Source organism: Hemitrygon akajei, chromosome 11 (genome assembly GCF_048418815.1).
Source record: "Hemitrygon akajei chromosome 11, sHemAka1.3, whole genome shotgun sequence".
In the NCBI taxonomy this organism is placed as follows: domain Eukaryota; kingdom Metazoa; phylum Chordata; class Chondrichthyes; order Myliobatiformes; family Dasyatidae; genus Hemitrygon; species Hemitrygon akajei.
The window spans coordinates 136,821,540-136,848,568 of NC_133134.1; the positions used below are offsets into that span (position 1 = coordinate 136,821,540).

General features: G+C 39.4%; 1 protein-coding gene across 5 annotated transcripts in view; it reads right to left on the reverse strand.

The window, feature by feature from the left end:
* Nucleotides 1–21,825, reverse strand: part of LOC140736047 (extracellular sulfatase Sulf-2-like) — a 321,216-nt gene extending 299,391 nt beyond the window's left edge. For 4 of the 5 annotated variants that reach the window (XM_073061757.1, XM_073061759.1, XM_073061754.1 and 1 more), the window contains exon 1: nt 21,597–21,825. The gene's annotated coding sequence lies outside the window, so the exon portion shown is untranslated. Of the gene's footprint in view, nt 1–6,348; nt 6,368–21,596 lie in introns of those variants that run through there. The other variant, XM_073061755.1, reaches the window with a different exon arrangement.
* Nucleotides 21,826–27,029: the final 5,204 nt, after the last annotated feature.

Consider the following 27,029-nt stretch of genomic DNA (forward strand, 5'->3'; position numbering starts at 1 on the left):
AATATTAAATACACAACAGTCCCCTCAGGTTTGTTGCAAATCTTTCCTCTCTCACTGTTAATCCATGTCCTCAATTGTGTATTCAACTGACTGAGATTTCACTTCTGCTTTTTATGAAGGAAATCATCAAATGTTTTCTGGAAGATCATAAACAGTATTTATCAGCAGAATTGCCACAGCTGATAAATTATCATCAACAAAAATCATACCTTTATAAAAATTTGAATGAAATTTGTCTCACACTCTAAGACACATACACACAATCATTGTATAATGAGAGACATTTGCATCTTGCCCTAGTCAGAAGCCGCTTTAGCTTGTTAGCTAATTTCTATTAAATGACATGCAATGAGCACAATAAACATTGGATGCACATTTCTAAAGCCCTGCCACCTTTGAGAAAACAAACCTCTGGTTCCCAGGACACTACTTGTTAGACAATTGCCAAAGGTTAACAAGGTCATAAACAGGATCTCAATAAAGGTCACTCCAGCTTTATCCCTGCTCTTTCAACCACGGGATCAGATACACCCATCATCCCTCTCACCAGGGGTGACAAGGGATTTCAATGCCACAAGTGTGTCAGTTTATTATGTGGCTATTGCCAATATCAGAACACCCTGCTGGAATACTAACCAATGTGACTGGCTCTGGTTCAGAATCCTATTCTACAAAGTAACTTAGGGCGAAGTGCCAGTGAATGAACAGAGTCCAGAGCAGTCAGAAGAAATTCCGAAAAAGGCTTCTTGTCTGTCTCGCTCCTTTACTGTGTTTTTTGAAAACCAAGGAGACATTCATAACACTGCTGAGGTTGTAGACAGTATTTGACACAATCCCTTACTTCATTTCATCATGAATATTCATTCACACATCACACTTACTGCTTACAGTAGTGGCTTGTTGAAGAGAGACTGCTTTGCAGAATGAATGCTCATGGTTTATTTAGCCACATTAATAACTAGAATACGGATTGGCGGTGCTGGAAGTTTCAAATCAGTCATTAATAATTCATTGCACACAGCAAAAAAGTGAATCATTAATGAAGGAGAGAAATAGACACAGTGACTTTGTTTTTATATATAAGCATCTCATATTTTAAACCTCTAACTCTCTAATGAAAGCATTATGATAGTCATACAAAATTTTTTATGACATTGAGAAACATTTGTAAATGTCAAGGGAATTCACATCTTTATGGTTTAATTCAGCTCTGAAGTTTCCCAGGGTGAGAAACCCTTCATCAGCTTCAATCTCTGTTCTTTCACTTTGCATATTTTAATCATAGAGGTTGCGCAGGATCTTACCAATTTTTAATTTCAGAATGCAAAAACATCACATTTACTTTAATCAGCTGATTTATAAAGAATGTAACCAGAGCAGAGGTATTCCCGTACAATAATTAATCTTAAAGTGACACATTTAGTCAAAGCCTGCAGGAACTCTGCTTCCAGGTACAAACAAGGTCCTGTATAATTTGAGCCTCATGAGGAGAAAACATAAGGGTACCCACTGACACACGTGTGTATACACACAAAACACACACACTCACACTCAAACGCATACGTACTCTCACCACTTCAGACAGAAAGTTAAAAAAAGAACAAAATACCAGATTTTGCAGAAAAATATTGTCATTTCCTCGTGGAGTTTCCACACAAGCATGGAAAGTCCAAATATATTGTGAGCCATTCTAAACTCCATTCCGACATTGGACTCTTCATGGAACTCAGCATAGAAGTGCAGAATTATAGATGCTTCCCAGCACTTAAACTGGTGAATCAACTCATGTGTCCCCTGCCGGGATCAACTGGCACAGAATATGGAGAGGAGAGCCTGCAACGAACTAAGGCAAGTGTAGTTTACATTTCTAGATTGCCTGAGCCTACTGAGTTTTAAAAATTTATCTCCGAGTTTAAAAGTGGAGGTACACTATCTTTTCTTAAAACTTTTAGTAGGTGCTAAACTTCAAATAGTTTAAGCATTTCCAAATGCGTCTAAATGTCAGAGGCACGCAGATTTGACAGGAGGCACGGCTTTCACAGCCAATGAGTTGTTTATTCTGCTTCTTGGGCAAGTTTTGACCTGGTGCCCTCACACAATGGAATCATGTTGTGCAAAACTCTCCCAACATGAGGAGCCTCCCCAGGACTGACGGAACCAGCTTTGTCCAGCCAGTTGGTCTCTCGAGGTCTGTGCTGGATAAGCACGGACCAGAGCTTAGGAGAGCAGTGAACACAGATAGATGGCCAATTTCTCCAAACTCAAACTTTACTCTTTTGAAATAAGACTTACGTGCAAACAGGAACAATCACAGACAAAGTTACACGGCAACCAAGGAAAAGAAGTAATTCCTTAATATACCAAAACTTAACAGCAATTGTATATTAGGTACACTTTCATTTAGTTTCAGCCACTCTGTCAGAGATGTGGGTACATGATGTAGACTGACCATGACATCATGAAGTACCAACTCGTTTCAGGCAGTCTCTTCCTTTTAGCATTCCTTGTAATGTATCACTTCCTGAACATCATATAGTATATTGGTATGAGCATTCAAAATGAAGAATACAATTACACTGCACACCATAAACTATGCTAACTGATGCAGCCATTCAGAAAATGTATTTGCAATGGATGCCTGTGCACAATTTATCATGCAGTCTGCTAATCAATAAAGACAAAGCCCTGTGCAGTATCTAAAATGTCATTGCATATACAGTGTAACACCTGCCGTGTGTCATGATAGGGTAAAGTTACTATTGTACTGAAGGACCAACATGTAACAAGTATTAAATATTAATCTCAGTAACAATAGGTGCATAGAATGTGTCAGTACAATTAACTAACAAAATAGTCCTACTACAAAGAATTTCAAAGTACATTTATTATCAAAGAATGGATGAATTATACAACCTTGTTATTTGTTTGTTTGCAGGCAGCCACAAAGAAACCTGAAAGAACCCAATTTAAAAAAAAGACCAACACCTGATGTGCAGAGAAAGGGAAAAAAACGCAAAGCTTGCAAACAGTAGAAGCGAGCAACAACATTCCAAACCTAAATATGTCCTTAGATCATTGCATGATATGTAGCATCAATGATCGGTGTACAAGTCAAAGTCTGAGTTACTCTCAACCATCTATATCAAACAGGATACATTTCATGCGACTCCCAAAACAGACATTCCACTCCAAGTTCCGTCATGGAGATTACCAGGTGGACAACAGCAACAATTCTATGGTGTCACCAAAGTCTGCTTGGAAATGTGCGACATCCCTATCGTCATTTGGAAACCTTTGACCCATGAACAGGAGGTGCAGCATTTAAGCTGGTGTTGAGAATCTTGCTCCCATGCTGCTGGAGTATACAAAACCCCCATGTAAATGGCAGAAGGAGTTCATCACTTCCAAAAGCCCACCTGCGTGCCCTATCAGCTATCTCCTGCCTTTTCTGCCGAAGGGTCTATTGTTCCTACAATGTCCTCATTAGAATATCTCTGTTCCTACAAATCCACAGTGAAAACAAGTTATCCTCACTCCTGAGGTACTGCCAAGGAAGAAGCACTATACCCTAGCCTGTGATTAAGCATGATGCATTCCACATGTTATGCCAGTAAACACACAGTAGACAACATTATATGTCAGTGTATAAGTCACAAATAATCTATCTGCACTGTGTCATATATGGTTGTCAATAAATGTACATAATGAATGACATGCATATTCGATGTATCAAAGTCAAAGTAATTTTGTTATCTGAGTACATATATATCATCACATACAACCCTGAGATTTAGTTTCCTACAGACATGCTCAGCAGATCTATAGAATAGTAACTATAACGGGATCAACGAAAGAGCAAGTAGAGTGCAGAACACAACAAATTGTACAAATGCAAATATAAGTAAATAGCAATAAATAATGAGAACATGAAATAACAAGATAAATAGTCCTTAAAGTGAGATCACTGGTTGTAGGAACATCTTAATGGATGGGCAAGTGAGTGTAGTAACCCCTTTTGTTGAAGAGTCTGATGGTTGAGGGGTAGTAACTGTTCTTGAACCTGGTGATGAGAGTCCTGAGGCTCATTTACCTTTTACCTGATGGCAGCTGTGAGAAAAGAGCATGGCCTGGGTGATGAGGATCCCTGATGATAGATGCTGCTTTCCTACGACAGCATTTCATGTAAATATGCTCATTGGTTGGGAGGGCTTTACCAGTGATGTACTGGGTTGAATCCACTACCTTTTGTAGGATTTTTCACTCAAAGGCATTGCTGTCTCCATACCAGAACATGATACAGCCAGTCAATACACTCTCCACTACACATTCACGCAGGTGCATAATACCAAGTTATGTATGGCACAAGACATGGCTGTATTTATACTTGTGTGTCTAATTGCAAGTACATTTGCAGTGTTATTAGACCCCGTCTGAGAGAGCCTCATTAATGTAAAATTGATTGTATTGTAAAATATTGTATGTAAGATGAGGACATATAAGGGAAAGGGGAGAAAATTAAAATAAAGAGCTAACAAAACGAAAATGTGACCCAATCAGTACTAGCCTTCTAAACACTGATAGGACAATCAGGAAATAAAATACTGTATTCAGCAACTCAGATGGAACATATAACAAAGAAACAGGAAATTCAGTTTAACTTATTTATTCTCTTGTTTATACTACATACCAGTTCCCATTCATTATACTTATCTTATCTCAGCCTTTCAGCATAAACTTCCACTCTATTTTCTCTCATATGCTTGTCTCAGTTCTTTTTGGAAACAACTGAGCTATCGTCTCAGCCACTTCCTGTGGCACTGGAGTCCACATTGTTTGTAATTACTTTCTGGAGGACATTTCTCAGTATTTTCTCGTTGGTAACAATCTTGAAATAGTGGGCTTTAGTTTAGCGTGTTCCTTTTGTTCAAAGTCAATGTTCTAAGTATACTTACTATCAAAGTACATATATGTAACCATATACAATACTGAGATTCATTTTCTTATGGGCAGTCACAGTACATACAAGGAACACAATAGGATCAATGAAAGACTGCATCTAACAGGATGGACAAACAACTAATGAGCAAAAGGCAACAGATTGTGAATACAATAAGAGAAAATAAATTAATTAATAATAATACACCTGAAGTTACAATGGATATGTGAAAAGCAGTTATAAAAAATACCCACAATTTGAAGAGTACCAGCAGTGGTAATATTCATAATTATTGGTACAAAAATTTATTTGCCTTCCTTAGCACTTATTAATACATATCAACAAAGTTCTTAAAATTCCTGAAGAAGTGCCGGAATTTTTGACAGAAAGTGAAACATGTCTCGTACCTAAAGGGGAAATCACAAATGACCCATTCAAATATCGTCCTATTACTTGTTTACAAACTATGCAGTATATAACATTGTAACTTGACACATGTCACCACTCACTTAGATAACCACAATATACCGACAGAAGTGCAGAATGGATGCCCTAAGGGTTTGAAAGGATGTAACAAACAACTGATAATAGATTTTGTAATTCTACATAAAGCCTGGCAGAAAAACAGAAATCTTTCATGTTGTTATATTGACTACCAAAAAGCATTTGATTCTGTCCCACACACATGGTTAATAGAAGTTCTTAATATATATATATAAATTACACCCAGTACATGGAGAAATTCCAACAACATCTGATGAAGCATTGGCTTACTATAATCACTCTATCTATTAGCAACCAAAAAAGAACAACTACTGTTATCAAAATAAACTGAGGCATTTTCCAGGGTGGCTCTATAAGCTCATTATGGTTCTGCTTAGTTTTAAACAAGCTCTCTAATTTACTGAATCAGATGAAAATGGGGTATCAAATCAGATGCAACCAAACAAATTACACCTTGACACACCTTCTATACGTGGAAGATTTGAAATTATATACTCCTTCATCAGTAAAGCTAAAACAATGAATTCAGATAGTAGAACTATTTTCTAAAGATATAAACATGAACTTTGGTCTGGATAAGTGCAGAACATTAAACATAAAGGAAGGTGCAATAGAACTAGTAGAATGTAAAACAGAGCAGCAGGATACAATACAACTGATGGATGAATATGAAACATACCACTGTCCGGAATATCAAGAAGCAAAGAAAATAGATCATAGTGTGATAAAAAGAAAATTTTCTACAGAATTTTCTTCAAGGCTTAAGAAAATCTGCCAAACAGAACTTAATAATAAAAATATAACAAAGGCAATAAACACTTTCCCTGTACTCATAATAGCGTATTATTTAGCATAATATCTTGGTTCAAAACCGATCCAGAAAATTTAAAAAGAAAAATAAGACACACCATACGCTGGAGGAAGTCATCAGACCAGGCAGCATCTATGGAAAAGAGTAAATGGTCGATGTTTCAGGCTGAGACCCTTCTTCTGGACAGAAGAAACATCCTGAAGAAAGGTCTTGGCCCAAAACATTGACTGTTTACTCTATATGTTGCCTTGGATCTCCAGCATCTGCAGATTCTCTTGTGTTTAAAGAAAAATAAGAACTGAAATGACAGTTTAGAAAACATGATGACACTTAGATTAACACTACCCAGGACAGAAGGAGGCAGAGGAATAACAGACATAAGAAAACTTACACAACAGTCAGATAAGACCTCTAAGGACATATTTTCATCAACAAAAACAGGATTCAGAGCTCCATGCGAGCACATTCAATTCTGATTAGTACACACCACTAAACTTAAATGAAAGCACAACCTAGAAAAATGAAGAAATTATCACTACAGTAGAAAAAACACAATGCAAGAGCACGACTCTCCATAGAAGACATCCCCCATGATCTAAACAGACTAGATGTTGATGAGGAAGCATTGAACACCTGGCTCAGAGTCAGAGACCTCTTCCCAGAAACAGAAGGGTTCCTTGTGGCAATACAGGACCAGGTGGTTAACACAAAACATTATTAAAAATACATAATAAGGGACTAACCAATTCAAGACAATAAATGCAGAAAATGCCAAGAGAAACCAGAAACAATTAAACATGTTACAGGATCCTGCAGCAATTTAACTCAATCTGATTACTTACCCAGGCACAATCAATTGGCAAATATCATTCACCAAAATCTTGCTTTAAAATATAAACTCATAGAAGACACTATACCTTACCATAAATACAAGCGTGATCCAATTTTAGAGTCAGAACCCCACAAGTTCTAATATGATTGAACTATTATTTCAGATAGGATGATCCACAATATCTGGCCAGAAATAATATTACAAAAAAAACAAGCAAGAGCAAATTTCTTAACAGATATAGTAATACAAAGCACACATAACATCAGAAAGTGAAAAACACCAGAATTGTGCTGATTTAAAAGAGGAATTTGAATGGCCAAGGAACAGGAACAGGGTATAAACATTGTCACAAAAGTAATATCTACAACTAGTATCATACCAAAGTCACGACACAATAACATTAAATAATGAGGCCTGTACAGCAAATTTACGTAAATCTCCAGAAAGCTACAAGTCTCTTTTTATTGTCATTTCAACCATAACTGCTGGTACAGTACATAGTAAAATCGAGACAACGTTTTTCAGGATCATGGTGCTACATAAAACAATACAAAGACTACACTGAACTACGTAAAACAACACAAAAACTACACTAGACTACAGACCTACCCAGGACTGCATAAAGTGCACAAAACAGTGCAGGCATTACAATAAGTAATAAATAAGACAATAGGCACAGTAGAGGGCAGTAAATTGGTGTCAGTCCAGACTCTGGGTATTGAGGAGTCTGATGGCTTGGGGGAAAAAACTGTTACATAGTCTGGTCGTGAGAGCCCGAATGCTCTCACAATTCTAAACATCACGAGAATAGTTCATAGTAAAAAAAAGTTCATAGTAATTGAGAAATGAGTGTGCTTCGCTATGCCCGTACCTCGGGTTTTATCAGCCAGAGGTGAAAAAAGAATAAAAGCACAAATAATAATATCATATACTGTAAATAAGCAAGCAATAAATATTGAGAATATGAGATGAAGTGTTCTTGAAGATAAGTCCATAGATTGTGGGAACATTTCAGTGATGCTGTGAGTCAAGGTATCCCTTCTGGTTCAAGAGCCTAATGTTTGTGGGGTAATAACTGTTACTGAACCATTTAGTGCAAGTCCTGAGGCTCCTGTGTTTTCTTCTTGATGGGAGCAATGAGAAGAGAGCATGAGCTTGATGGTGGGGATGCTTTATAAAGGATGCTGCTTTCTTATGACAACGCTCCATGTAGATATGCTTAATAGTGGGGAAGGCTTTACCCATGATGGACTGGGCAATATCCACTACTTTTTGTAGGCTTTTCCATGCAGGAAATTGGTGTTTCCATACCAGCTCACAATGCAACCCATCCCTATACTCTCCTCTATAGAGGCATGTCGAAGTTTTAGATGGCATGCCTAATCTTCTCAAACTTCCAAGAAAGTAGAGGCACTGCTGTGCTTTCCTCATAAAGGGTCCAGGGCAGATCTTCTGAAATGATAACACCAAGTAATTTGAAGTTATTGACCCCCCTCCACCTCTGAGTCTCTCATGAGGACTGGCTTATGGCTCTCTGGTTTCCTCCTCTAGAAGTCAATAATCATCTCCTTGGTCTTCATGATATTAAGTAATAAGTTGTTGTTGTGGCATCCCTCAGACAAATTTTCAATCTCCCTCCTATATGCTAATTCATCACCACCTTTGATTCAGCCAATAACAGTGGTGTCAACAGAAAAGTTAAATATGGCATTGGAGCTGTGCTGAGCCACACAGTCACAAGTGTAAAGTGAGTAGAGCAGGGGGTAAGTATTCATCCTTGTGGTGTACCTGTGCTGATGGTGATTGTGGATGAGATGTTGCCAATCCAAATGAACTGGGGAAAGCGAGGATACAATTGCACCAGGTGTTATTGAGACCTAGGGCCTTGAAGCTTATTGATTAGTTTTGAGGAGATCATAGTACTGAATGTCAAGCAGTAGTCAATGAAGAGCATCCTGATGTATGCATCTTCATTGTTCAAATGTTCCAAGGTTGAGTGAAGCTCTAATAAGATGGCATCTGCTGTTGACTTGCTGTGACAGTAGACAAACTGGAGTGGATCCAAATCACTTCTCAGGCAGGAGTTGATATGTTTCATCATTAACCTCTCAAAGCACTTCATCACAGTGAATGTTAATGCGCCTGGATGACAGTCATTGAGGCAGGTTACCGTGATCTTCTTAGGCACTGATCAGTGCTGGATGTTTGTCATATACAATAATGTTGGATGAGAATGTAGTTGGCATAGTTAGAAAGATTACAGATGACACCATGACTGGTGGTATATTGCAGAGTGAAGAAAGTTGTCTAAGGATACAACAGAATGCAGACAAATTGGGAAAGTGGGTAAAGGAATAATTAATGGCATTTAACTAATGTATTTTGAAAAGTTAATTCAGGAGATTGCAGAGTCCTGGGCAGTGTTGTTGAACAGACTCCTTGGGATCCCTGAAAATGGGCATAAATAGACTGATGGTGAGGAAAGTATAATATACAAGAGCTGGAATGTCATGTTACAAATGAACAAAACATTGGTTAGATTTCACTCAGAGTTTTGCAGGCAGTTCTGATTACCACACTATAGGAAGGGTGTGGTTAGGATGGATAGGATATAGAAAAGAATCACAAAGATGTTATCTGGATTGAGTTATCAGAAAAAATTGATATGATAGGCCTGTTTCTCATAAAATGTAGCAGACTAAGAGATGACAAGATAGGAGTAGGCGATGCATAGATAGGTTAATTACTGCCTGTTTCCCATGGGAAGACTGTCTAAAATTAGAAGGCATAGGTTTACAACGACAAACAGAGAAGATACTGACAACATATATATAATTTCAAATCTTTCATATATAGGGTATAATTCGTTTGGTTGCCTCTGATTTGATACCCCATTTTCATCTGATTCAGTAAGTGTGTAGACAACATTGGTACCTCAAGAGTGGTCACCTCACAACCCAACCAGAAGTCTTGCCTGAAAACAGAGCTGTGCTCCCAACTGAAAGCCTGGGTGCTGCCTTCAAGTTTGGAGACAGAATAGCTGTCAGAACAGCCAAGAGCAACCTCATCTTAGGCATTGAGGGCAAAGACCACCTACACACACAAGAAATTCAGGAACACAAGTCTGATAACAATCCCCATCGTATCAAGGGCATTAATGACCACGCAAGGAAAATTGGCATTGACTATACCAGTGACGCCTCCCTCCGAGACCCTCTAAATAAATAAATAAATAAATAAATGCTTCGAGGCTTCAAATGCAATGTCAGCCTCTCGCAGGTTAGCAGCTACTGTCTGTAACAGCAGACGTGAGAAGCCCTCTGCAGAGAGCCATCTCCATGAAGCTGCCGGGCCAGACAATCCCAGGCCGAGTCCTCAATGAATGTGCACACCAGCTCACTGACACCTTCACAGACATCCTGAACACTTCACTCATACAGGCTGCTGTCCCCACATTCATCTCTGTATGAAAGAACTTTACACCTTCAGACCTAAATGACTTCCATCTGCTGGCTCCGATCCCAAACATCATGAAGTGCTTTGAATGGCTGGTAATGGCGCATATCAAAACTCCACTCCTGCCACACTGGAATCTCACTGACAGAGCCGCTTTACAACAACCCCATAGCATCTGTCGTGCACCTGGCCCTGACACACCTAGATATTTATGTCAGAATACTCTTTCTAGATTTCAGTTCCGCATTCAACACCATTGTCCCACAGACCTTGGTGAACAAACTCCTACTCTTCCGTCTAAGTACACCACCGTGCAATTGGGTGTTGGACTTCCTAACCAACAATCCTCAGATAGTCAGGATGCACAACCACTCCCCCCTCCCCAGCATCAGGATACACAACCACTCCCCCCTCCCCACCTTTCTCAACATGCATGAACCCAGGGCTGTGTGCTGAGCCCGCTGCTGTACACTCTGCTCGCACATGTTTACACGGCTAAGCACCCGAGTAATCATATCGTCAAGTTCTCAAGTAACACAACTGTGGTGGGGCTCATCACCAACAATGATGAGACAGCCTACAGAGAGGAAGTGGAGGAGCTTAAGGCCAGGTGATAGGCGAATAACCTCTTTCTCAATGTCAACAAAACAAATGGTTAATAACTTCAGGAGAACTAGCACCACTCACCACTCTCTTTACATCGGTGGCACAGCAATGGAAACTGCCAATAGTTTCAAACTCCTAAGGGTACACAGCTTGCAAGCCCTCTCCTGGTCCCAGAACACACTACATAATCAGGAAAGCTCACCAATATCTCCACGTTCACAGGAAGGGAGCTGGACCATGCACATCGATATCCATGTCATTCTGCAGGTGCGCAGCAGAGAACATCCTACAAGCTGCATCACTGCACGGTACGGAAACTACACCACGACGGACAGGAAGCCTCTACAGCATGTAGTCAAAACAGCCCAATGCATCACCAGCACTAGCCTGCCTGCTATCAAGGACAACTATACAGAAAGGTGCAAGAAAAGGGCCAGTGACATCATGAAGGATACCACTCACCCTGCTCTTGGACTGTTTGTCACTCTCCCATTATGGGGGAGGCTACGTAGCTCCCATAACTGGTCACCAGACTCAAGAACAGTTACCGGTACTTTCAATAAACATTAAGGCGGATCAGCACCTTCACCCATCCCTCCATACCCCTCAACATCACTACCTTATCATTTCCTGTCCATCACCTTATGTACAGACACTCCTGTGCCTAGCAACAATTTATGGACATATAATCAGTCGATGGACGTAGGTTTTCTTATGTATTTATGTAAATTTATTGTGTTGTTTTATTATTGTGTTCTTTATTTCATTGTGTTTCTTTTGTGTCACATCATATCTGGTGTAACAATGATATTGTTTTTCACAACAGTTGTGTATGGCAATGATAACTCTGATATTGACAGTCCCAAAGCCTGGCTGTGAAAAAGGGAGGGTCGAGCATGGAGCTTGCAACTGCTTCCTGTAAAATCCCAATGCCACAGAGACAGCAACAGAAGCTTCAAAGACCTCATCCCTGGGAGAGGAAGAATACATCAGGGCTACTTCTGGGAAATCTTGCTAGACTGGCCCAGGACAGTGGCCTCTGTTGAACTGCTGTCAGAGGCCTATTGCCCAGTAGGGGTGATTGGTTTAAGAAGACTGGAAATGGCATTAAACAATCTTGAATCTTAAGGTAAGAAGATAGGAGGTTTAAAAATGGTGATGGGTAAATACTTCCACACAAAGAGTAGTTGATATTTAGAATAAGCTGCCAGAGGTGGTGGTGGAGACAGGAATAGTACAACATTTACATTTAAGAAGGTGTCTAGACAGATACTTGAATGAGTAGAGCATAGATGGATGTGGAATTAACCCAGATAACTGGGATTAGTATTAAGAGGTACGGTAGGTAAACTGAAGTGCCTGTTTCAACTCTACAACTCTGTAATTACTCTATCCTTGTTTATATTGGTGAATAACCATGGCATTTAATCCAATATTAGCATTTTGCTTTGGTTAGAAACTGCTCTTATTACACTTCCTAATCAAAACATTCTCAACCTGAGTCACATCCTGAGAGCCCCTGGCAAACTACAATATTGGAATTTTATTGTAACAGGAGATCTAATGGATTTAAGGCCAGGACATCTCCGGTTACTCTGTAACACTTCACATCGAAGGTTGTAAATTAGGACTGAGGAATCTCATTTCCCAAGGATTTATATAAGCAAGGATAAAATTTGAAAACAGAGAAGTTATGGTCAACTTATGTTATATATTGTTGGAATCACATTTGGAATGTTGTGTACAGGCCTGTTTGTCATAAAAAAGGATATGGAAATAATGAAAGAATTGCTGGCGAGAATACCAAAGATGATTGACAAAAATTAAGCCTTTCAAGGTGAACATCTTGTGCTTCTTTTCCCTTGTAAAGACAAGCCAAAAAGGTAAAATTGCACAACATTTAATGGACAAGACAAAGGGAGAATGTTCTCACTTAAGTGAAATAACATTAAAGTCTATTGGTATAAGATAATCATTTAAAGATTAAGTAGAAAATTCAGCATAAATTTCTTTACCCAGGATGTAGCAAGAATGTAGAACTCACAACCAGAGAGGTAATAATTTAACAGAAAGTTAAACATGTTTATGAGGTAGAAGGAAATTGAAGGTTATAATTAAAGATAAGGGACTAGGTTGCATGGAACATGGAACACATGCCAGAAAAAAAATTGATTGGCCAAAATGGTCAGTTTCTATTCTCTAAAATCTATGTCTTTCATTATAATGGAAAAGCATTTGCCTTGAACTGACCGTATTTATCAAAAATTCCAAAGTTCACCTTAAGAACTACAAAAAGAATAATGTACCTGCTTATTGCCCAGTTTGTTTCTATTGCTAATCTTACATGCACAGACTGGCGGAATTGAGCCTTATGGATCAATAACTCTGAGATGTTACTTTGTTACCATAAAATATTGTCAATATGTTGAGGGAGATGGGATGGATTTTTGTCACTTTCTCAATGTATACAGACACTAATACAGTGCACAGTAATATGTGCGACTTCACTGAGTACGTAGCTTCACACTAAAAAGGAGGGAATAAAACCACTGACATGCCAAGTAAATCAGAATGAAGCAAATGGTTTGGGGTGAAGTTACTTAAGGTCAGAACAATGTAATGCAGTAAAGAGGAAGCCTCTGTTTATTAAAGGTTAAATAACAATAATACTGATAACAAGACTTCCTGTTTTCAACAGATTTGCCTGCAGGTTGGGCATGATCTACCAAGTTCTGACCATTTACACAAAGAACTAACTTCTTTTGAAATTGATACATGTTTTAGTGCAATCATTAAAACTGTAGCCAAGATCTGAATGTAGTTTAAGGCTATTAAAGAAGAAGTAGTAGCATTTTACAGCACTCTGAATTAGATTCAATTGTTAGGAAAGGAAAATTGGTGCTGGCCAAACCCAATAGCAAAATGTTCTTACACCTTAAAAGTCTATGAGTGCCTATAAAAAGAATTCACCCCGTTTGGAAGTTTTCATGTTTTATTGTTTTACAACATTGAATCACAGTGGATTTAATTGGCTTTTCTGACTGATCAACAGAAAAAGACTCTTTGTGTCAAAGTGAAAACAGATCTCTACAAGGTGATCTAAATTAAATACAAATATAAAATACAAAATAATTGATTGTGTTAAGTATTCACCCTCTTTAATATGTCACACTGGTGCAGCCAATTGGTCTTAAAAGTAACATAGTTAGTTAAATGGAGATCGCCTGTGTGCAGTCAAGGTGTTTCAATTGATTGTAGTAAAAATACACCTGTATCTGGAAGGTCCAACTGTTGGTAGGTCAGTATCCTGGCAAAAACTACACCATGAAGACAGAAGAACATTCCAAGCAACTCTACAAAAAGGTTATTGCACAAGTCAGGAGATGGATACAAGTACATTTCCTTAATATCCCTTGGAGTACAGTTAAATCAATCATTGTAATGGAAAGAATATGGCACAGCTGTAAATCTGCCTAGAGCAGGCCATCCTCAAAAACTGAGTGACTGCGCAAGAAGGGAACCTGTGAGGGAGGCCACCAAGAGACCAATGACAACTCTAGAGAGTTACAATCTTCAGTGGCTGAGATGGGAGGAATGCACACACAACTGTTACCCAGCTGCTTTACCAGTCGCAGCTTTATAGGAGACAATATATTCTCCAGTAAGACAATGACCTCAAGCATAAAATCAAAGCAACATAGGAATGGATTAAAAATAACAAAATTAATACCCCAGAGCGGCCAAATCAGAGTCCAGACCTCAATCCAATCAAGAATTTGTGGCTGTACTTGAAAAGGGCTCTTAGTTCACCATCCACATGCAATCTGACAGAGCCTTCCCCGCCACTGAGCACATCAACACTGAGTGCTGTTGCAGGAAAGCAGCACCCATTATCAAGGACCCCCACCATCCAGGGCATGCTCTCACCTTGCAGCTGCCATCGGAAAGGTGGTACAGGAGCCTCAGGACCCACACCACAAAGTTCAGAAGCAGCTATAACTCCGCAAACATCAGGCTCTTGAATGAAAGGGAATAACTTCACTTGCTCCGTTACTGAACTGCTCCCAGAAACTATGGACTCTCTTTCAAGGACTCTTCATCCCATATTCTCTATAATTATTGGTTATTTATGTATTATTATTTGCTTTCTTTTGTTTTTGTACAGTTTGTTATCTTTTGCACATTGGTCATTGGCTGTCCTGTTGAGTACAGTAAGCAAATGCTTTGAGAGGCTGGTCAAGGACTACATCTGCAGCCTGCTACCACCCACACTAGATCCCCTACAATTCACCTACCAACACAACCGATTGACAGACAATGCAATAACCACTGCTCTACATACCATCCTTATATATCTGGAGAAGAAGGATGTCTATGTGAGAGTGGTGTTCTTGGACTACAGTTCAGCATTCAACACCATAATTCCAACCAGGTTTGACTGAAGCTCAGAGTCCTCGGCCTTGACCATGACTTGTGCAGCTGGATCCTGAACTTCTTGTCCGATCGCTGGCCGGTGGTAAGAGTGGGCTCCCACACATCTACCCCGCTGACTCTCAACACAGGTGCCCCTCAGGGCTGTGTACTAAGTCCCCTCCTTTACTCCCTGTATACCCATAACTGTGTCACCACCCACAGCTCTAACCTGCTAACTAAATTTGCCGATGGTGCTACATTGATTGGCCTAATCTCAAACAATAACGAGGTGACCTACAAGGAACAAGTCATCTCTCTGACACAGTGCTGTCAAGAAAACAACCTCTCCCTCAATGTCGCAAAAACAAAGGAGCTGGTTGTGGATTACAGGAGGAATGGAGACAGGCTGACCCCTACTTACATCAATGAATCTGGGGTTGAGAGGGTAAACAGATTTAAGTTCCTCAGCATCCACATCACTGAGGACCTCACAAAGTCTGTACACACCAGCTATGTGGTGAAAAAGGCACAAGAGTGCCTCTTTCACCTCAGACAGTTGAGGAAGTTTGGCATGGGCCCCCAAATCAGTGGTGTAGACAGCCCAGCACATCTGTAGTTGAATGATTCAGGACGTTTACAAAAACAGGTGTGAGAAAAGGGCCTGAAGGATCATTGGGGACCTGAGTCACCCCAACCATAGTCTATTCCAGCTGCTACCATTTGGGAAATGATACCACAGCATAAAAGCCAGAACCAACAGGCTCCGGGACAGCTTCTTCCACCAGGCCATCAGACTGATGAATTCACGCTGATTTGAGTGTATTTCTATGTTACATTGACTGTTCTATTTATCATAAATTATCATAAATTACTATGATTGCACATTGTACATTTAGACAGAGATGTAACATAAAGATTTTTACTCCTCATGTATGTGAAGGATGTAAGAAATAAATTCAATTCAATTCAATGATCCTTCTGTATTTCTTAGATTTACTGTGTATGCCCACAAGAAAAGGAATCTCAGAGATGTAATTGCTGACGTATATGTACTTTGATAATAAATTTACTTTGAAATTTGAATCCAGAACCTATCACCCTGCCCTTTAAATATACCCAATGACTTGGCCTCCACTGCCATTCACAACAATGCAATTCAACAGATTCACCACCTTCTGGCTAAAGAAATTCCTCCTTATCTCCGTTCTAAAGGGACGTCTATGCATTCTGAGGCTGTGCTCTCTGGTCCTAAACTGCTCTGCTGTAAGAAACATCTTCTCCATGTCCATTCTGTCTAGGCCTTTCAATATTTGATAGGGTTCATTGACATTTCTTCCCACGCACACACTCTTCTAAACTCCATTGAGTATTGGCCCACTTACAAAATCCCAGTTATAAAAACCCTCTTATCAGTTTCTGTTTTCACTATCTTAATCCCCTGGTACAATTCAGTATTGCCTATAAAGTTCAGTTATTTTGACTTTAGGTAAGCAGCAGTATTGATCCCATGAGACTATCAAAGGCACACCTCATTTCACAACCACCTTTCACTTCAAAATACCCTGGATATGTTTGGTGTATTGTGGATCCAGCCTCCATTTCCTATGACTTCTGTACCTTACTACAGTGTAAATCAATACTTCGATTGTATCTACAAACTACTCCAGGAATTCCTTCCATTGAATTCATACCTACTCCTACATGATACCTGTATAGGTGTTTCAATATTCTGCCTTTCAGGATACCTACATCTGACTGGGTTCTATTTGCCAAGGTCATCATGATACCATTTAAAGAAGCTGTGATGTTTTGTGGCCCTATTACAATTGTCCAGCCATACCTCGGTTTATAAAGACGCTCACTGGTTTCAACAATCACTTCTTTAAACATTGTTGACACTCATCAAACCATGCACTGCTTAATCAGGGATCAATCAAAACTTCCCATATCACTTAATCCAACTCCTGCTTGAGAAATCTAACTGCAAACCAAAATATCTGTTCTTGACTTGTACAGCAAAAAGGAAAAATTCATGATTTTGTGATGATGTTACACAGCCATTGATCTTCATTTCCTCTTTTATCTTCTCATACAATGATATACATAGGAATGCCAGAAACCTATGCTTTTCCCAACTGTTTTCTTGCTAGATTCTATCTGACCCCATAACCATTTGTTCAATGTGACAATCCAGCGTTACATCCAGGATCACGTTCTCATACAGAATGTGCTTTTTATAGACCTCCTAATCTGCCCTTGGGAAATTCAAGTCAGCCATAACAAAGACAATTATCTTTGTACACATTGCCATTAGTTGGCTCAAGTTTTTATTCTCTGGTGCCTCCACCTGTTGCAGATAGAATAAGAACCCATGAAATAGTACACTAATTGTATGCATTACCAGGAGCATAATAAATCACTAAGAGACATGGAAAACCACTAAAGTGTATACATTATTCTTATTTCATAAATACACTGAGGTCTAGAAAGCATACATAAAGAACATCTTGCATATACTTGTTCTTTCTTAAAAAGGATACATATTTATATTATTTGCAGATTAAACTTGTCATTGGTTATTCAAGTCAGCAGTCTTCTCAAAGGAACATCCCAGTGGTATTGTATCTACTTGTTGACATATAAAAGGTGCCACTTCTTGACTGACTTCAAAGGCGTCTTGTGTCACCTCTTCTACAGCCTCCACTGGATTAACTTCTAGAATAGCCTCAATCATATAATTTTATTATATTCTATTGTGCATCTTTTGTAGGTGTCAAATAATTTCTGTGTCAACTCCTAACTCTGCCTTCCACAGTAAATCTGTATAAACTTTCAAGAATTTTTGGTGACATACCAAATCTCCTCAAATTTGGCCTTGGTGTACTTTTCTTTGAGATCACGTCAATACGTTAGGCCAGAATAAATCCTCTGCAATGTTGACACCCAAGAACTTGAAGTTGCTCACACTTTCCACTGCTGATGCCTCAATGAGGACTGGTGTGTGTTCTCCTGACCTCCCCTTCCTGAAGTCCCCAGTCAATTCCTTGGTCTGGCTGAAAGTGAGTGCAAAATCATTGTTGTGCCACCACTGAACCAATCGATCTATCTCTCTCCTTTCATTTCCATCTGAGATTCTACCAGCAGTGGTGTCATCAGCAAATGTACAGATGGCATTTGAGCTGTGCCTAGACTGTCATGAGTCTAGAGAGAGTAGAGCAGTAGGCTAAGCACACATCCTTGAGGATTCCCCTCCATCACTCCCAACCCAATTTTTCCCCAACCCTGCGCTGTTCATTTCTATCTGCCTGCTAGCTTTTGCTCCACCTTTATCATCATTCTTTTTAATACTAGCTCCCTTCTCTCTCTCATTCAGTCCAGATGAAGCATCTCAACCCAAAATGTTAACTGATCATTTCCCTCCACAGATCCTACAGGGCAAGAGAATTCCTTCAGCATTATGTGTTTTTTTTTTCTGCAGGGGCCTATCATTCAGCATCTATGGATAGATAGTACATTGTTTCAAGCTCCTCTTAATTTGTAAATTGGGCTGATCTGATATACACAAATTCCAACTGTTACTTAAAGCAGAAGATAAAGCAGGACGATGTAAAATAAAATTAAAATATTTTTGTCAGGATCTGAAAGTTCAAGATCCAAATAGTCAAAATCCATTCTTTTGTAAATAAACTAAGGACAAAATCTATTCTATTGCCTGTTCAATGGCTTCATATCACTTCAGGATTGGGGAAGAGCAGGTAAAACTTTGTTAGGCTGAATGTCTATCTCCACCCTTTGGGCTATAATAAATGGCTCCCTCTGGTGGCCCTGTCAAGTTCACACATTGTAAAGGATTGCAAATATCCCTGCTGAAGGTTGCACACTATTTAAATGTGGATATTAAAAGTGAAAAAAAAATCAGAAACAGCCATAGTGTCACTCCATACTTTGCCTTCTTTTATCTCAATAGCTTAATTCCTTTTTATTCAGAGACACTCATTTGGGGATAAAGCAGTCAATCCTCAATGTGCACAGAATTCTAATTTTGGCTTTTGCAAATTATCCACTATTCAAATTGCCTCATTAATATTTAAATAAATTCTGCGTGCAACCTGACCATTTTTGCAGCCATTGATGTATCGTGCACAAGAGAAGGAAGGGCTCCCTCAGCAGGTAAGGGTCCATCTCTGAGGATAAATATTTAGCATGATCCCATTTCCATGAAGGTCATTGGCTGCCCTGTGTCTCAACCTATCCAAATGCTACTTTTAAATAAGGGGTTTTTGTTTTTGCATCAGGATTGTGCTCACGTTACACTGGAGATTCACCTGGATCTAATCTGCACATGCATTATGCCTGTGTTCATTACGCTGGGGAAAACCCTTCTCATTTCATATTCATGTAGTTCTGTGTGCATCCAGCACATGCAAACAGAATGTAGGTGTAAATAACAATAAATGTTTTGTCATTTTTCATGAGTAAATACAAGGGAAAATAAAATGTTTTTTTAAAAATATGTTGAACTTTTATGTGGTAATTTTAGTGCACTGTTGAATCAAAAGAGCTACTGCATGTTTCTGGAATTAAACTCAGATTGGATTTGGTCTATAGATCAATGACAGCTTAGTTATTAAACAAAACCAGGCCAAATCCCAACACAATCACAGGCATTCTGTGAGATGTGATCTGTACCCTTGGACACAAGCATTCAAGGCAGAAGTCAGATCATGCACTTTCAGAATGTGAATAGAATGGAATGTAACATTTGAAGAGACCGGCTGCAAAACATAAATAATTTCCAATCATCGAAGCTTAATATTTCTTTCACATTGGTAAATCGTCTTGCCCAATGGTATAACAATAAAAAAACAGAAAAAAATCAAAGTAATTCTGAATCCTTTCTCTTTGCATTCTGTTAGCCTTAATGCAAATAATCTTTGTTACTTTGTACGTTCAAAACACTGAACATTAAAATGACCAAACTGACAGTTTACACCACCAATATAATGTGCTGATAACATAATATTCAATTATATGATAAAGTAATTACTGTCATTTACATTATAATCTAGACTGATAATATCATGCCCTCATTGAACCCTGTTTCCTCTAACACAAATGATAGAACCAGTATCTATAATATTGTGCAAGCTGAGTTACAATGTCTAAATATAAGAAGGACTTTCATATGGAAACAGTAGAAGATTAATCAGAAATCATAAATAAATTTAATTCAAAATACGACTACTTTATCCTCAACAGAATACTTAGTAAATGGAAAATAAAATTTAAAATAAAATTTAATATGAAGGAATACAAAGTTATTATGAACCAACATTTTAAACGCAATTAAATAAAATGACATTCCTAAGAACCACACAAGGTTGCAAATGAATAATAGAATGTAATAAGTGTAAGTTAGTTTAAGTCATAAAATGTCCAAAACATGCTCTCATAGCAGGCTTAAAGGATTGTAAAGATCATCATTGCTTCATGTCATAGAACTGATCTGAAGTGTTTCTCCATTATGGTTTTTATGAGAGCTCAAAATAGGTAAAAATAAACAAGGAAATTAAAGTTTTATAAGTATCTAGAACTGTATTGTGAACTGTTCTACAACTTCATTCAGACAACCACACAGAATTATAGTCTATAATTAAGAATTCACTCTCAGGGAACTAAAAACACTATTTATATCTTCCCATAATCTATGGGAAATAGAAATGATAAGCATTATTAAGTTAATTCATTCACCTTGACAAATGGTATGTCAGACTGGTGTTCAATATTAAGATCACCGTGAGATTAAATATCAGTGGTGAAAACATTAGAAAGGAAGGAATTACAGCCAACGGTGGCTCAGCACAGGGTTTACTCCAACCATTCTGAATCATTCATTTTAAAACGATTTCCATAAAATACGATTGCCTTACTTTCAGCATGGTATAATCTTACTGTAACTGTTTCCAGGCTGGTACACATCACTGATACACAGCACAGACTCACAAAGTAATGCACAAAACAGCAGCAGTTCACATTACCTTTATCAGTCAGTCTTCTCTCATTTCTGGGACACAGGGCTGCTCAGAAAGGGACCCCTTAACAATGCCAGCAGGCTGAGACCACACAGCTCCGAAAAGGGATCTCAATGGCTTCTCCTCTCAACCTCATTCAACTGCGATGACTGAATTAGGCCAGATCTAACCATCTGTTGAAACACGCCTGGATTAGTCACTGTACTCTGTTTGCACCCAGTGTGAAAGCTGCAGGCTGGGTGTTTCCAAGAAGCAGAGGCGGAGCATAGATTGCCATCTAAAGCACTCCAGAATTTTATGATTGGTACCTTGCACAGCTAATTGGTAAATGAGCTGTGTGAGGTGGAGAAAGTTACTAAGTGGATCGGTTGTGTGTGAGCTGCTTGATGCTGCCTGTGATTCAAGGACCTTGCAGATTCTTGGCAGAGTATGTTTGTGTATTCACGGTACATCTGTAGCAGACATTTCCATCTGATCAGCTGCTTATTATGCATACATGGGGAAAAAGGTTTACTTTATTTATCAGGAAACAGCTGACTTAATTGTTTTCAGCAGCAACCAATTTCATTCACCTTAATATAGTAAGAAGATGTACAATGAAAGTACCATATATATTGTAAGATTCCAGATGATACACCTTACTAGCAATCATATCTAAAAAAACAAGTAAGTCACAAAATGTACAAGAGAATACATCAATCTGAAATCTTCCTTAATAAACACTCAGTAGTAAATATCCATGTTACTCTGCTAACAAATCACAAAATTCTATACATTTTTTTATGTGGCTGTCCAAGTGGAATATAGTTTGTTTAAATAACCAAGCAGTATGTTTGAACAGATATTGTCATCATTTATTTCCTTCATTATGAAGGAAGCATCTTTACGATCAATTCTGTCGAGAGTTAAAAGCAGGTGTGTCTTCTTATCGGAGAATGTCTGGGAGTGTGCATGATGCTCAGCTTCAGTCAGCTCTAGTAAAAAATGGACTGTAACAAATTGCCAGACCATCTTTTATAGACCACCAATGTTAATAAAAGGAAAAGGAGAGTATAAAACAGGCGGACAACTCACAGTGTCCTTTTGCATCACCAGTGAGGAGGAATTTCAGTGCAAGAATTTGCAATTCCTACGACTTTATCGATCAACTTTACAGAGATCATAAAATTTTTAAAGATCAAGACACAGCTGCAAAGCTAAGGGATTCCTGACATCACTCAGAAACCTGATGCATATTTCCTCCACTAAATTATTATATCTTGTGGGTGTGATTAGTAACTTCAGTAGCCTCTCATTTCTAAAACTTTCCAGGAAAATAATATCAAAGTAATCATTTGTGTGAAATTTACATCAGAGGCATAGGTAAGGAAAAATGGATATTTCTTTTCTGTATTTACCAATGAGGAGGCAGCTAGTGAATTCAGAGAGCTAGCAATGATATTCTGAAGTACATCAACATTACAATGGAGGAGGTGTTGCAGGTTCTGAAACACAAAAGCCTGATGAAGTGTATCCTAGCATGTTATGGGAAGCAAGAGAGGAGATTGCTGGGGCCACGGCAGAAAATTTTGTGACTTTGATGAGGTGAAGTACCGGGTGACTGACTGAAAGCTAATGCCGTGCCTTTATTTAACAACTGCTGCAGGGATAAGCCAGGGAACAACAGGCCAGTGAACACCGCATCAGTGGTTGGAAACTTATTGAAAGTGTTTTTGACAAACATGATTTATTTGCATTTAGAAAGATAGTTATTATTAGGGAAAATCAGCATGCAGGAAACTATCTCTCACAAATTTGACTTAAGTATTTTTAAAAATGGGACAAAAAAAATTGAGGAGCACAAGATGGTAATGCTGTCTTCATGAACTTCAGCAAGATGTTTAACAAGGTCCCACTTGGGAGGTTGATCTGGAAGGTTGGAATGCATGAAATCCAGAGTGAGATGATTATTTGGATACAAAATTGGTATTGTGGTAAGAGGCAAAGGGTGACAAACTTTTTCAGATTGGGTTTCTGTGAACAATGTGGTGGCCCAGTGCTGGCATATTCTATTTTTCATCATATTCTATTTTTCATCATATACATCATGATTTGAGCAGCAGATGCAGTGTATATGGATTTCAGCAAGGCATTTGATAAGGTACCCCATGCAAGGCTTATTGAGAAAGTAAGGAGGCATGGGATCCAAGGAGACATTGCTTTGTGGATCCAGAACTAGCTTGCCCACAGAAGGCAAAGAGTGGTTGTAGACGGGTCTTATTCTGCATGGAGGTCGGTCACCAGTGGTGTGCCTCAGGGATCTGTTCTGGGACCCCTACTCTTCGTGATTTTTATTAATGACCTGGATGAGGAAGTGGAGGGATGGGTTAGTAAATTTGCTGATGACACAAAGATTGGGGGTGTTGTGGATAGTGTGGAGGGCTGTCAGAGGTTTCAACAGGACATTGATAGGATGCAAAACTGGGCTGAAAAGTGGCAGATGGAGTTCAATCCAGATAAGTGTGAGATGGTTCATTTTGGTAAGTCAAATATGATGGCAGAAAATAGTATTAATGGTAAGACACTTACCAGTGTGGAGGATCAGAGGGATCTTGGGGTCCGAATCCATAGGACACTCAAAGCTGCTGCGCAGGTTGACTCTGTGGTTAAGAAGGCATACAGGCATTGGCCTTCATCAATCATGGGATTGAGTTTAGTAGCTGAGAGGTAATGTTGCAGCTATATAGGACCCTGGTCAGACCTCACTTGGAGTACTGTGCTCAGTTCTGGTCGCCTCACTACAGGAAGGATATGGAAACCATAGAAAGGGTGCAGAGGAGATTTACAAGGATATTGCCTGGATTGGAGAGTATGCTTTATGAGAATAGGTTGAGTGAACTCGGCCTTTTCTCCTTGGAGTGACGGAGGATGAGAGGTGACCTGATAGAGGTGTACAGGATGATGAGAGAGATTGATTGTGTGGATAGTCAGAGGCTTTTTCCCAGGGCTGAGATGGCTAGCATGAGAGGGCACAGTTTTAAGGTGTTTAGAAGTAGGTACAGAGGAGATGTCAGTGATAAGTTTTTTTTAATGCAGAAAATGGTGAGTGCATGGAATGGGCTGCCGGTGACGGTGGTGGAGGCAGATACGATAGGGTCTTTTAAGAGACTCCTGGATAGGTACATGGAGCTTAGAAAAATAGAGTGCTATGGGTAACCGTAGGTAATTTCTAAGGTAATGTCACATTCGGCACAGCTTTGTGGGCCAAAGGGCCTGTATTGCGCTGTACGTTTTTCTATGTTTCTTTGATTTGAATAAGAATGTAACTGGCATGATTCTAATGTGGACAGTAAAGAAATTTTCCCACAGTTACCAAATGATAGTTATCAAATGTGAAAGTGGTCAAAGGACTGGCATATGGAATTTAACTCAGTCAAACATAAAGTGATGCATTTTGGGAATTTAAACGAGGACAGGACATACATTCACTCAGCGGCCACCTTATTAGGTACCTACTATACCTGATAAGGTGGCTACTGAGTGTATGTTCATGGTCTTCTGCTCCTGTAGCCCATCTACTTCAAGGTTCAACGTGTTGTGCATTCAGAGATGCTCTTCTGCACACAACCATTGTAACTTGTGGTTATTTGAGCTGCTGCCACCTTCCTCTCAGCTTCCACCGGTCTGATCTCTCTCATTAACAACGTGTTTTCACCAACAGAGCTGCTGTTCCCTGAATGTTCCTCATTGTTCACACCATTCTAGAGACTGTTGTGTGTGAAAATCCCAGTTTTTGAGACACTCAAACCCCCTGATTAGTAAACATTCCACAGTCAAAGTCACTGAGATCACATTTCTTTCCCATTCTGATATTTGGTCTGAATGGCGACGAAACCTCTTGACCATCTCTGCATGCTTTTCTGCATTGAATTTCTGCCACACGATTAGCTGACTAGATATTTGCTTTAATGAACAGGTGTGCCTAATGAAGTGGCAACTGAGTGTATTTGGCAGGACCATGAGGAGTGTTGTTGGACAGAGAGATTTGCGTTACAAGTACAAAGTTTCCTGAAAGTAGCAATGCAGGTAGACAGATTCAGATTAATTTATTTTTCACATATACATTGAAACACGTACAGTGAAATGAGTTTCAACCACATAATCTAACAGTTTGCTGGGGCAGCCCACAAGTGTCACCACACATTTTAGTGTCAACATAGCATGTCTACAATGTTCGGCAGAAAAACACAACCACAAATTAAGCTTCTTTCCTCCCTTCCACACACTGACCTCTCACACACACAGGACTGGCTGCCTTTAGAGTCATTGACCCAGGACTCTCAGACTCACAGACAGCAGGCCAGACTCACAATTGCAGACATTGGGCTCTGACATCTGGACATGCCAACCCAGGGACTTCGACCAATCACAAGATTGTCAAAATTGACAGACCTTGGATGACCATCTCGGAACATAACTGCAGTTCTCCTTTAAGAAAACAGAACCAGGGTTTACATACTAGCTGACAGGTACAACTGAAACGCAGAGGCCTTAGACGCCCACACCTGGCCATCCTGCTGGCGAATGTACGGCCTCTGGAAAATAAAACTGAAGACCTCAGACTAAGATTGCAGTGCCAGAGGGACAGCAAGGACTGTTGTCCACTTTGTTTCATCAACATGTGACTAACTCCAGCCATTTTGGGTGCAGTGCTGCAGCCCAATGGTTTCACCAATCTTGCAAAGTCAGGACATTTGAGGCTTTTAAAGATGGAGGTGTGTTGCCCTTAAATCTGGTGGCCGTAATGTGTCCATATTGTTGGATGCATTTGACTCAGGTGTGTTCTTTGGCCGAGTATCCAGTATCTGGTCCATATGACGTCTCCATGTATGGTCCCCAACATCCACTGTGAACATCAGTGGTCCAGTTTTTGTAGCTACCCTAACAGGAGTCCACTTGTCTTCTCAGTAATCACGAGCTAGGACTTACTGTCCAAATTCAAAGTTCCTTGCTGATTTGCTTGGCAACTGGCTGAACTGTTTATTCTGCACTTCCCTCCATAGATCTGCTTTCAGGAGGTCTATGCGAGATCTCAGATTCCTGCTCATGAATAGCATTGCAGGTGTTCGATTTATTATTGCATGAACAGATTCCTAACGCACAAAAAAGAAGTTGTCCACCTTGAGCTGCAGAGAAATGTCCTCCTTGTCCATAGTTGTAATAGACTTAGAAACATAGAAAATCTACAGCACAGTACAGGCCCTTCAGCCCACGAAGTTGTGCCAGACATGTCCCTACCTTAGAAATTAATAGGGTTACCCATAGCCCTCTATTTTTCTAAGCTCCATGTACCTATCCAAAAGTCTCTTAAAAGACCCTCTCGTATCCACTTCCACCACCATTGCCGGCAGTCCATTCCACGCACTCACCACACTCTGAGTAAAAAACTTACCCCTGACA